This window comes from Mya arenaria, chromosome 14 (assembly GCF_026914265.1).
Source record: "Mya arenaria isolate MELC-2E11 chromosome 14, ASM2691426v1".
In the NCBI taxonomy this organism is placed as follows: Eukaryota; Metazoa; Mollusca; class Bivalvia; order Myida; family Myidae; genus Mya; species Mya arenaria.
The window spans coordinates 8811300-8824144 of NC_069135.1; positions in this window are offsets into that span (position 1 = coordinate 8811300).

Genomic DNA, 12845 nt, shown 5'->3' on the forward strand with positions numbered 1-12845 from the left:
GTAGGAACATGGTCTTTAGGGGCCTTGCTGGCTGACAGTAGGAACATGGTCTTTAGGGGCCTTGCTGGCTGACAGTAGGAACATGGTCTTTAGGGGCCTTGCTGGCTGACAGTAGGAACATGGTCTTTAGGGGTCTTGCTGGCTGACAGAGAAGTGTAATGATGACGGAACTCCTGTCGAATGATTACCCTTTCACAAACATGTATGTGGTATGTTTTATTCAGAGCCGATACTGGTTGGCGACCACTTTTCGGCCGGAAATGGAGGTTTTTCCTATGTTACTTTTGACACAAGATAATTATTACTATATAAACTTTACTTTCAGACAGTTTGTCTCTTCCGACAAAAACTGCGTAATTTGTTTTTAAAAATAGCTAGGGATTCCGAATATTCAAACGTGCAAAATACCCCTATAATTTCGCTAATATACCTTACTGTACCAAATATTCGCCCACCCCATAAATTCGCTGTTCTTACGATGTGTTTCATATATTTCTCTCTAATCTACATCTTCAAACACTTTTATCTTATTTGACCAGTCTAGCCACCGTTTAAAACGGAAATTGATCAATAAAATATATGTAAACTATTACATACTGTTTACGTATGTTTAACTTTAAAATGATACAACACCTACTCGGTAAGCATTCTCTTTGCAGAAAATTTAAAAGGCTACTGGGATTCCTTCTTGAAACATGACCTAAATAATTTATCATTATGTATGCATATTTATAAACTTCCAAAGAGGGACAACGCATGTCCGTACAAGAATGTAATAATTAATTCAAATTTGAGTTGCTTCCCTTAGACGAAAAATTCGACGATTACTTCACCGTTTTTAGGTACAGTGATTTGTTTTTTTAAGTTTTACCATTTGCTTTTTCGAAAATTGAACTTAAAATACAGCAATTTATGATATTTGTATAATTTATCAATAATGTCGTCTGATAGTGCAAGGAAAACTAAAAAAAACCTACAGAGCCTCATTCACAAATGCAAACGCGCGTGATGACGTCATCCCCGCGTGCAACTTGCAAGGTCAGGATTGTAAACAATGTTTATTTGGGTCGAATTACACAAACATGTACCACTTCTTACTTCTTACATTTGAACGCAGTAAACAGCTGATATCTGTCAAAACAGATGCCGAAATGAAACGCCAGACTGATTTGTGTAAAATATTTCGTTTTGACTGGTTTCAATTGAATGGGGGAAAAAGTGGTACGGGCGAATAATGGGTCCCTAACCAGTATAGGAAGTTTGGAATTGTAGCACATTCTCAATTTTACCATCTTCATCAGGCCTTTTTTCAATAAATTGGTCAACGGATCCGCCGCCCAACTATTTTGAAAAGTCCAAAAAATGTTCTGCGCACATGAAATGATGTAAAACCTGTTGCATGTTCCTTTGCAATATAGGTATGCAGTTTTAAAAATTGTTTTCAAAATGGCCGCCTCAATTGAGCTGATGTCATACAAAAAATAATAATCTCATTTTCAACATACCATCTGCATTTAAACGATTTATTTTGGTAATAACTGACATCAAGACGTCTGTATCAATGGTAACACATCACATATAAACCAGAGTTATTGATAAAATATATTGTCATGTGCTTGTCCCAGGGGGCATTAATTGTTAAACAAATTATATGGAGATTACTATTCAAGTAATCAAAATCTTGGGTTACTTAAATTTTGTTAAAGTTGCAGAGAAATATCTTTACTTCAAAGAGTGCATTACTGAATATAAAATCATTTTTTATTATTAACATTTCCTTACTCCATTTAAAAAATAATTGAGTCAGTGAAATTTGCTACAGTGTGCTTTTTCTGTTGAGAAGAAGTAGTGCCCAGCAATGAGGAGACACAGGCATATTCATTGTAACGCCGACATGTGGAAATAGAGTTGCAAATAGAAAAACTTTTGCAATCAGGATGTGCTTCAAAAATCATCAACAAAAAGTGACACTAAAACTGAAAGTTTGTAATAATATTGACTTTAAATGTTATATTATTTTAAAGTGGAAGTGTATAAAATGCTTAAATAAAGATTACAATAATTTAAATTGGTAGGAGAGAACATTGGACTGTTAAGCCAAACATATGTGTATGACAAAGTGAGCATTTGAAAATATCAATATTCATTATATTATTGAGGCATTGCAGACATTGTTTTGCATAGAAGTCAAAGCATTTCAAATGTCATTCATATGTAACTATGAACATGACTTTCCTGTTTGTTATTATTTTGATCTTTTAATTTTGGGTTTCGCCAACAACGCTATAAAAAATACATGTGTAACCGAACCTCAACGAGTGGTGGTAAGCCGCACGGGCGGTTACAAAAACCCTCAGGTTCGACACAGGGCAAAGGCAGGGAGGTTGGGCATGAAAAACAACCGAGATGTTTTCATTTTTCTATACAATCTATTCAAGAATTTAAGTTCATTAATTATATTCAAATGGAAATAACACAGTAAAACAAAACAACTAGGAAACTAACAAATGCCTAGCTACACCTAGCTGCTCAGGCAAGCCATAATGCAACTTTATGTCGTAAGGTTAAAACAATTCTATCGAGTGTCAAATATTGAGAAACACAGTTTAAAAAAAAAACTAAACAAGTATTTTGTGTTAATTATCAATAATCAAAGAACTTTCACATCTCAGTTACAATAATCAAGTTTTAAATTGAAAAACCTACATGAAAAATGTGAGTGGCCCACAGGGAAACCACACACTACCTTGACAGAGTCCAAGATTGTAAAAATGGTGAAGGTACCGTCAGAGGACAGATAACTTCCTGAAACTGATTTAGTCAGTCTTTAAATAGAAAGAAAACAAATCCAAGTATGGTTTATAAAATATGAATATTAACACAAGTAGCATAGTTTAATTTGGTTATAAAATCAACCAAACGACAAAGCTAAACAACTTTATAACAAGCCTATAGGTTGCTAATTATAAAACATTTTAATGATATTCTTTATGCCAAACAAGCTACTTAAAGAAATCAATTTCATATTTAATTTAATAATAAACACACTTCCCAATGAATCAAAAATGAAACTAAAAAATGAAAGATTTGCATATACAGTTATTAATAGACAGCAGACAGTAAACTCTGAATATAAAATCATATGACAAAGTATGACTTAAACTTTAAATGAAATTGAAAGAAGTATACATTGTAAAACATACTTATTATAATCCAAATAAAAGTAATGAACTTCTTTAGCACGGGAAAATGTAGTTACATGTACACAACAGTCTACACTATAGACTTCCGTCATAGTGAGTTGGTAATAAACAATAAACTTTTGTGAAAAATGTAATGAAACATGAAACTGACTTGAAATAGATTGCATATTTTACAACAATTTATAAATTAAACATAACAAGTGTAAATTCCTTCTACAACTTGTGATTTAAATGTAACAAATGTATAAACAAAACTACTGACTTAGAATTCAGATATCATACATTTATATATGGCCATAATACATCGCATTTTAATGAACCAAGAATTGCAGATTAACAATTCACAAAGTATTATCTAAGATAATCCATTATACACTTTTAACTTTTCCATTATATTTATTCCCTTAAACAAACTGAGGTGCAGTTCTGCGGAGGAACTTTGTGAATCTTCATTTGAAGTCACACACAGATCAACCAGTGAACCCACACTGTCAGTTTTAAAACAACAATGGAATATCAGGTTAAACTCTTAGTAACATAATCTATTTATAGTTTATCTTATCCTGAACAAATCAATAAGGTCACATCTAACAGCATAGATGTCAATGGAAAGCAAATTATAGTTAACCATGTAAATAATGGACGTCGCAGCATTAGAATATGACAATAACTCCATACATAGTCTGATAAGCAATACATATTATGCATATATCCGTAATACTGTAATACAACATTAACTGCATTGCAATAAACAACAACAAACATCACAAAGTGGACCACAACAATCACATATAATCTTAACAACAAAATGCAATCCCTGAAACACAAATGTCACAGTATAAATATATATCTGAGAATCATTCAATAATATCATAGTCTAATACAATGACCCAAACAATTGAATATCTCAGTCTAAAATAATCTCCAACTGTAAATCTCATCAGAGCATACAGCTCTGACATGTATAACAACACAATTATGAACCAAAACACATAGATACATACACCAAACACAACATAATCAATAGGTATTAAGTAATTACGGAATATATCACTAGATATGCCTAATACAACATAGCACGAGTATTGCATATATTATAAGGACGTAGTCTACAAATAATGGCAAAATATAATTTGGCAGCATTTAATTTCATATGGATATAATAATAGCACCATAATAAACAAATGATAACATCGTTACATTAGTTTGGTAAGGTTACAAAAAAACCTGAAAAATTCCCACTATATTTATAGAATTTAAACGTGAGCATAAACATAAGATGTTGGATTCCTATCCAATAAAAAAAATAACAACATTAACCAAGCACCCTCAACTTAAGAAATGTATCTCAAGAAATAAACACTTCGAATGAAATCAGCAATCAACTTAAAACTCGAACTGACACCACATACACACTTTACAATGTTAATACACACAAAATAGTCTCATCCCTTCACGATAAATCTGATTTCGTAAACATTCCAGTATCTCATTTACAATCACATTTTGTTATGAAAAGTTTCCCAGTTCAAATATGTTAGAGTTTCTCTGCATAACGCCCAATAAATATTTAAATTATCTTGAACTAAAGTATTGCGAATACCGTATGTCCGCGTTCGACTATGCCTTTATCCAATTAATTAATGAACTAATTTTATCGGTTATACCATCTCTGTACTAGCATCGGCAGACGGGCCACTGGTACCTGGTGGTACTTTGTCGCGCAATTGATACATGGAAAACGGTTCCACGTTAACGAACTTAGTGTTCGCTGCGTACGCGGCTGCCGTGCTGGACTGGTTCGTCCCCCCAGATTCGTGACCTTTTCGATGACAGAGGCCACCGCTTCTACCGTAGTCCGTACAGCTAGATTGTTTAGATGGAAGAAACCGGAACTTGTACCGGAAGTGTCAAAATTTGAACCCTGATTTCTTTTCTGAATTTCAACTTCATGAGTTCTGTTTTTGGCGCGGCAAAGACAATCAACTTTTGATAACATGGTTTGAAAAGCGGAACCGCCGTGTTCTTTTTGCTCACTATCTTTTTCGCATTTTGCCCTTACAGGCAATTTAACTCTGCTATCAGACAGCGGAACACTCTTTTCTAATGTACATGTTTGAGTGGACATTTGATCTTTAACCCTATCAAGCTGTGGTTTGGCTGATGATTTGGATGCTTTACCAGCTTCCAACAGACAGTTTAAATGGTAGCTATTCTGATTCGACGGACAGTTTCGGGCAATATGACCCTGACCGTGACATTTGAAACAGATCACCCTTGAACCAAATCTAGATGCATTTGTACTTTGTTGAGTGTGTTTTCCAAAATTACTTTGCATAGAGGGTTGTACATGTGGCTGAGGTGGACCGGAAGTGCATTTTTGTTCTGAATTGTAAATGGGACGGAGGCTCGAACGAGCATTTGATACCGCATTTGCAACATCAGTCCTTAAATTTTGATAAGAGCTTGAGACACTATACTGACTGGCTTGTGGTTGTTTAATGTGAAGAGCGCTCCCTTTGACTGATTCAAATATTTCCGCCTTTTCAACTAGATTTTGCCAAACATCCGCACGTGAGTAGTCCACATTCAGATTAAGATAGTCCGTACTCTCTCGACTCCCTATACCCCTCATAAATTGACCAGTAAGCATGTACATCTTTGCGTCACTATTCTCACCGGGTATCGCGGTGTCTATTAAATCCTGCAAATCGCGTGCGTATTGCCTGATGGTTTCTTCGACACGCCTAAATCTGTTATGAAAGGAGGCCAGAATCAAACGCGAGTTTTTAGGTCCTGGATTTCAAAGTTGCCTTGAGTTGTTCAAAGTTGCATAACTGCGATGGCCTTAATCGGTCGATGAATAAACCTGCATCATCGGTCATACACATTACAAGATAGTCTATCTTCTCAGCAGGATTCCACCCATAGAAATTTGCTACCCGCTCAAATCTGCCAATGAAATTTACCCATGACCCTTTGCCGTCGAAAGTTGGCGGAGGAAAATCTTTATGCACTTTAGGCAACTTTGAAAATGTGGACATTTCCGGCACAGCGACATTAGCCGGAACCAAGCCTAAATCTGATGCGCGCCGCGCAGCCTGTAATAACTGGGTTGTGTTTAGTTTTCCTACATCTACAACTTCGGGTTGTGAAAACATACAATCCGTGCGATCAAAGTTAATTAAATCGCTAGATTCTGGCACACTTACTGACGGGGAAAAAGAAACATGACGGGGTTCTAAGATTGTTAATGACTGAGCGTTTGTGGTACACGGTCGGTTCAACTGAGCGGTAGACGTAGACGTAGACGTAAACATATTACAAGAACTACTATACATCGCGGGCGTACTGGTAAAGCCGTGCTCAAATGAAGTGTCGGGGTGCTTGTACATGATTAAATTCGGAAAAGAGAAATATTCACCCTATGATATTCAATGAAGTTACCTAGTCACTATTTTTTAACCTTTAAATAAATCTAAAACATAATCATATCCTAAACCTAAATGGAACTGGAATAGGTTTTCACAACCCAAGCAACCCTTGACCTTAACAGGCTCGCAGCGCCAAAATGTAACCGAACCTCAACGAGTGGTGGTAAGCCGCACGGGCGGTTACAAAAACCCTCAGGTTCGACACAGGGCAAAGGCAGGGAGGTTGGGCGTGAAAAACAACCGAGATGTTTTCATTTTTCTATACAATCTATTCAAGAATTTAAGTTCATTAATTATATTCAAATGGAAATAACACAGTAAAACAAAACAACTAGGAAACTAACAAATGCCTAGCTACACCTAGCTGCTCAGGCAAGCCATAATGCAACATTATGTCGTAAGGTTAAAACAATTCCATCGAGTGTCAAATATTGAGAAACACAGTTTAAAAAAAAACTAAACAAGTAGATTATGTTAATTATCAATAATCAAAGAACTTTCACATCTCAGTTACAATAATCAAGTTTTAAATTGAAAAACCTATATGAAAAATGTGAGTGGGCCACAGGGAAACCACACACTACCTTGACAGAGTCCAAGAATGTAAAAATGGTGAAGGTACCGTCAGAGAACAGATAACTTCCTGAAACTGATTTAGTCAGTCTTTAAATAGAAAGAAAACAAATCCAAGTATGGTTTATAAAATATGAATATTAACACAAGTAAACATTTTAATGATATACTTTATGCCAAACAAGCTACTTAAAGAAATCTATTTCATATTTAATTTAATAATAAACACACTTCCCAATGAATCAAAAATGAAACTAACAAGATTTGCATATACAGTTATTAATAGACAGCAGACAGTAAACTCTGAATATAAAATCATATGACAAAATATGACTTAAACTTTAAATGAAATTGAAAGAAGTATACATTGTAAAACATACTTATTATAATCCAAATAAAAGTAATGAACTTCTTTAGCACGGGAAAATGTAGTTACATGTACACAACAGTCTACACTATAGACTTCCGTCATAGTGAGTTGGTAGAACCCGTTACACATGTATTGTAAAAAAATAGTATGATTATGAAATCCTTTTTTTTTTCTTTTTTTTCACACCACCCGTCTTACATTTTCTTTCAAAAAATCCGTTAACCAATTAATAAAAAAATGGCCTCAGGCGTTTCTTCCCTGTGTCCTTGTCGACAATTGACCTTAAATTTCCTTGCTGTCAAATGTGTAGTTTATGAACGCAAACTCCGGAAAGTAGTTTCGGACTTGTAACCACAATATATGGAGCCAGTTTACGCGCTGTTCAGTGATTTTGCAGTACTTGTTTGTAAAGTCATTGAAGTCAATCATGGGATTGTAATCCGTGAACCCAGATATGTATGGACATTTCTTCCGTGTTAATGCAATGATTGTATACCACTGTGATGGGACATAGACAGTAGTGATGAAACGATTATCAAGTACAATTGATAAATCGTCGATGACAATGCTATAACGGCGACAATCGATAGTGGTTGTCCACAATTGATGTCGCTATTGTTACTTCCGGTAACTACGTATTTTTGTTTTGTGATAAAAAAACGAGTATATGTCGATTTTTCTTTCAGGTAAATTCCCGTTGAACTCATTTTAACAAGGGAGGTCACTCTCTTACACAAATGCGGTAAATGTAAACACTTTTGCTTAAAATATTACAAACACTCCTAAAATTACAAATTGTTTTAATTTGTTTATATATATTTCATAAACCTTCTTCAATAACCTGTCTCTAAGGTGTAGTGGGTCCTGTCTCCTGCAAATACCGGGAATCCCGGCTCGATGCATTCTGTTTTTGAAACCTGGTATCGTTTGTATTTAGAAGGGTATTTCAGGTGCGTCCAGGTTTCCCTGTACATTGTTTGGGGTGAAAAACGATTCTGTGAGTATAACCATTGTTTTCTTTATGTTAAAACGATACATTTTAGATATGACCTTGTTCACCGAATGAAGAGCAATTGCTAATTTACGATGAGGCTTGTTTTAGATGAAAAACATGGCCGTATTAAAATATTTCGTCAATTATATAAATAGCACATTTAAATAACAATGAAAAGGCGTCGATTGTCTTTCCTTATCCATTATGTGTACTATAACACGCGGAAGAAGAGTCCTTCTTTAGCGAGGAAGCCGTGATTCACCTATAATAACGCGTAAGTCGCGATTCACCTGTGATAACGCAGAAGCCTTGATTCACCTTTGATAACGATGAAGCCGTGATTCACCTACGGTAGCGAGGAAGCCGTGATTCACCTTCTATAACGATGTAGCCGTGATTAACCTAAGATACTGCAGAAGACGTGATTTACCTACGATAATGAGGAAGCCGTGAATCACCTAAGATAGCGCGGTAGACGTGCTTCTCCAGACGTGTTTTACCTGCGATCACGAGGAAGCCATGATTCACCTACGATAACGAGGTAGCCATGACTCACCTATAATAACGAGGTAGCCATGATTCACCTGCGATAACAAGGAAGCCATGATTCACCTGCGATAACGAGGAAGCCATGATTCAAGTGCGATAACGAGGAAGCTGTGCTTCTCCAGGGTTGCCACCGAAGTCTTGCACAGCTAGATCATCACGTAAAGCCTCCGATTCAGGCTCAGCGAGCGTGGTAACCTTTTGCATGGAAGGATTGTACACAGGAATCTCCGGAGTTTTACACAACTAGTTTATCTAAATAAGCCTGCTAGATATGAAGTAAAATAAAAACTCACAATTTTGGCTTACAATTTCGAATCATAATGAACTTAGGGCATTTCTTTACAAATATAATATCCGTTTTCCTGTTTAAATGATGCGTTTTCGCATTAGGCTAAGCAGATTTATTGTTTAGTTGCTCGGCCATTATATTTCATTTTCATTTCCTTCATGTTTGTATCAATTATTTGCCCAAAACTGTATCAACTATTTGCCCAAAACAGTCAATAATAAATAAACGAACATCTTCATACGGTGTTTCAGTATTTTAAATGGTGCTTTATGCGGGGCACCGTTACGCGACCTCAATGCAGTGATGTGTCTGCTGCATACCGTATGCGGCGGCGTGGTGCCTCCATGTCGCACTGTATACGGAACTGTTTCAGAACTCATCATATTTCAAGAGTAAATCTATCATTTTCTGCCGGTATACAACTTACAGTAATATTTCATTCATGGCCATATTTTCGCACCTTTTATTGTGATGGCCAAAGGCGTTACTGTATATCTTTGTTATTATAATAATACAATTATTTATAGGATATTTAATAATAATATAAATAGACTGAACAATCAATAAACGGAAGGTATAAAATAATACTAAATAGCTAAAATAAGGCAATTAACTCATTTTTAAGGAATTGTCATTCCAGTATAAAGCTCTTTAAATATAAAAAAAATCCCAGGGTTTCAAATCTTGGATGGATTTGTACGGGAAATAGCGGTGCTAGTTCTCGACCCGGCTCTCAGAGCCCCCGCTCGTACGTGTGATCGTGCATGGTACGGGATCTGTCTCCTCTCTTCTGTCTTTCCTTCTAGCTCTTTGAACCTCCGTCGTACATGTGTATGTGGTCGCACATGTTTCGAGATCTATTAAATCTTGATTATTTTCTTATCATTGCCTCCCTTTCCCACACATTATCTTCCCATTACACTCCCTCCCCTCTTTTCTCTTAAATCTCAAAGACTTTCTAGTGTGCTTTCAACCTCTCAACTTCAGTATCTTATCTCCTTCCTCACTCTTATTTCCCTGTCACTTAACACTTTCGCCCGTATCTCTCCCATACCTCCTACAATATCTTTACCACATTGTCTTCTCCTTCTCCTCTCTCTCAATTTCCTTCAAACTCATATATTTTTATACCTATCTTTCTTCCCTCCCCTCCACACTCTTTCATCCCCTCTTTACCCACAATCTTTCTCCCTCCCCTTTCTATCCTCTCTTTCTCCCCCTTTCTCTCCCCTCTTTCTCTTCTCTCTTTTTCCCATTCCCCTCTTTCTCTCCCACTCTTTCTCTCCTCTTTTCCCCCCTCTTTCTTCCCTCCTTTTCCCCTCTTTCTCTCTCCAATATTTCTCTTCTCTCTTTCTCCCCCTTCTCTTTCGACTAGATTCTTTTGTGCGGGCTTTAATAAACTGCATGATTGTCGGGTTTTAATAAACTGCACGATTGTCGGGCTTTAATAAACTGCACGATTGTCGGGCTTTAATAAACTGCACGATTGTCGGGTTTTAATAAACTGCACGATTGTCGGGCTTTAATAAACTGCACGATTGTCGGGCTTTAATAAACTGCACGATTGTCGGGCTTTAATAAACTGCACGATTGTCGGGTTTTAATAAACTGCACGATTGTTGTGTGTTGCTTTGCACGTTTGATTATCGCTAGCTTCATTTGCGTAAATAAAATAAAATCCAGTTTTGTCCGTAAAGGAAGTTGTGAATACCACCACGAACTGCAACCCTGATATCGTCAGTACCAATTGTGCCGGTAGTTTTTAATGCTAACATGCGCGTGTTGATGTGTAAACAAAGTTGATTACTTTTTATGCCGGTTGTTCAGGCCCAACTTCAATAACAGGTTTATGTCCTTGCGGCACACCTACATAAGTGGCAAAACATCTACAAAGTTTGCATTCCATTCTCTGTTCGTCTGAAGTAAAACTTCCTTATTTCGGTTGGCACGATATCCTTCACTCCTGGCTAAAATGTGACATATTTATATTACTGAATTTTCAATCATGAAGTTGTACAACTATGGTAACTGTTTGTATACAATATACATTGCACGCCGCAAAATAAACACGGCATAGAATCGTAAATAGAAGATTTTCTCGGAAAAGTAACTGTTGCCTACAGTATCATTTCTGAGTTGACAGGATATCAGGCTACTAAAATTGTTATATGGTATCCACCAAAACGAAGCCGACACGCGGGTCCCTAGGTACCTGCCAATACGCGCCTGACTCGCGGGTCCCTGGGTATCCGCCAAAACGCGCCCGACTCGCGGGTCCCTGGGTATCCACCAAAATGCGCGGGACTCGCCGGTCCCTGGGTATCCGCCAAAACGAACCCGACTCGCGGGTCCCTGGGTATCCACGAAAACGCGCCCGACTCGCGGGTCCCTGGGTATCCGCCGAAACGAACCCGACCCGCGGGACCCTGGGTAATCACGAAAATGCGACCGACTCGCGGGTCCATGGGTATCCCACAAAACGAACCCGACTCGCGGGTCCCTGGGTATCCACCAAAACGAACCCGACCCGCGGGCCCCTGGGTATCCGCCAAAACGAACCCGACTCGCGGGTACCTGTGTATCCGCCCAAAACAACCCGACTGGCGGGTCCCGGGATATCCGTCAAAACGAACCCGACTCGCGGGTCCCTGGGTATCCGCCAAAAAGAACCCAACTCACGGGTCCCTGGGTATCCGCCAAAACGAACCCGACTCGCGGGTCCCTGGTAATCCTCCAAAACCAACCCGACTTGCGGGTCCCTTGGTATCCGCCAAAACGGACCCGACTCGCGGGTCACTGAATATCAGCCAAAACGAACCCAACTCCTTTTTAGCACTCTAGCAAGTAAATGTGTACATGTAAGTACAACCAGTTTATAAATCAACGATCAAGCCTTAGCCTGACTGGTCAAAAATGTGAACAAATATAATAAAAATGAACACTGTTGAGGTTTCATCAATATATTGTTTTATACAAAATATATATTAAAAATATGTTAAAAAGTTTGTTCCGGGTTGAATTTATCGATCCTGGTAAGAAGATTTAGTACAATGAACTATATGCCAGTTTGGGTAATGGTCATTTCTGGGTAAAAAGAAGGTGACTCTGCATATGTTTAGAAATGTAGTAAAACAATTCAGATAACACATCTTCTACAGCTTAATGTCGGTCAGCTGTTTAGAAAGCATACCTTGAGATGTGTGAAATTAAGCCTCGTGAGATTAATTTAAACGTTTTAAACGGAATTGTATGCAGTAACACATTTTTTAAATCTACCCATTGTTTTAAAATTGTTTTCAGTCAATGTTTTTCAAGAGTTTATATCCGAAGGGAAGAGAAATAATCGGTTCAAAAGTTGTTTTCATAACAATTAACAATGAACCGGGAACATATTGAAAACAAATCATGAAAAAACAAGAGTTGAATACAAAAA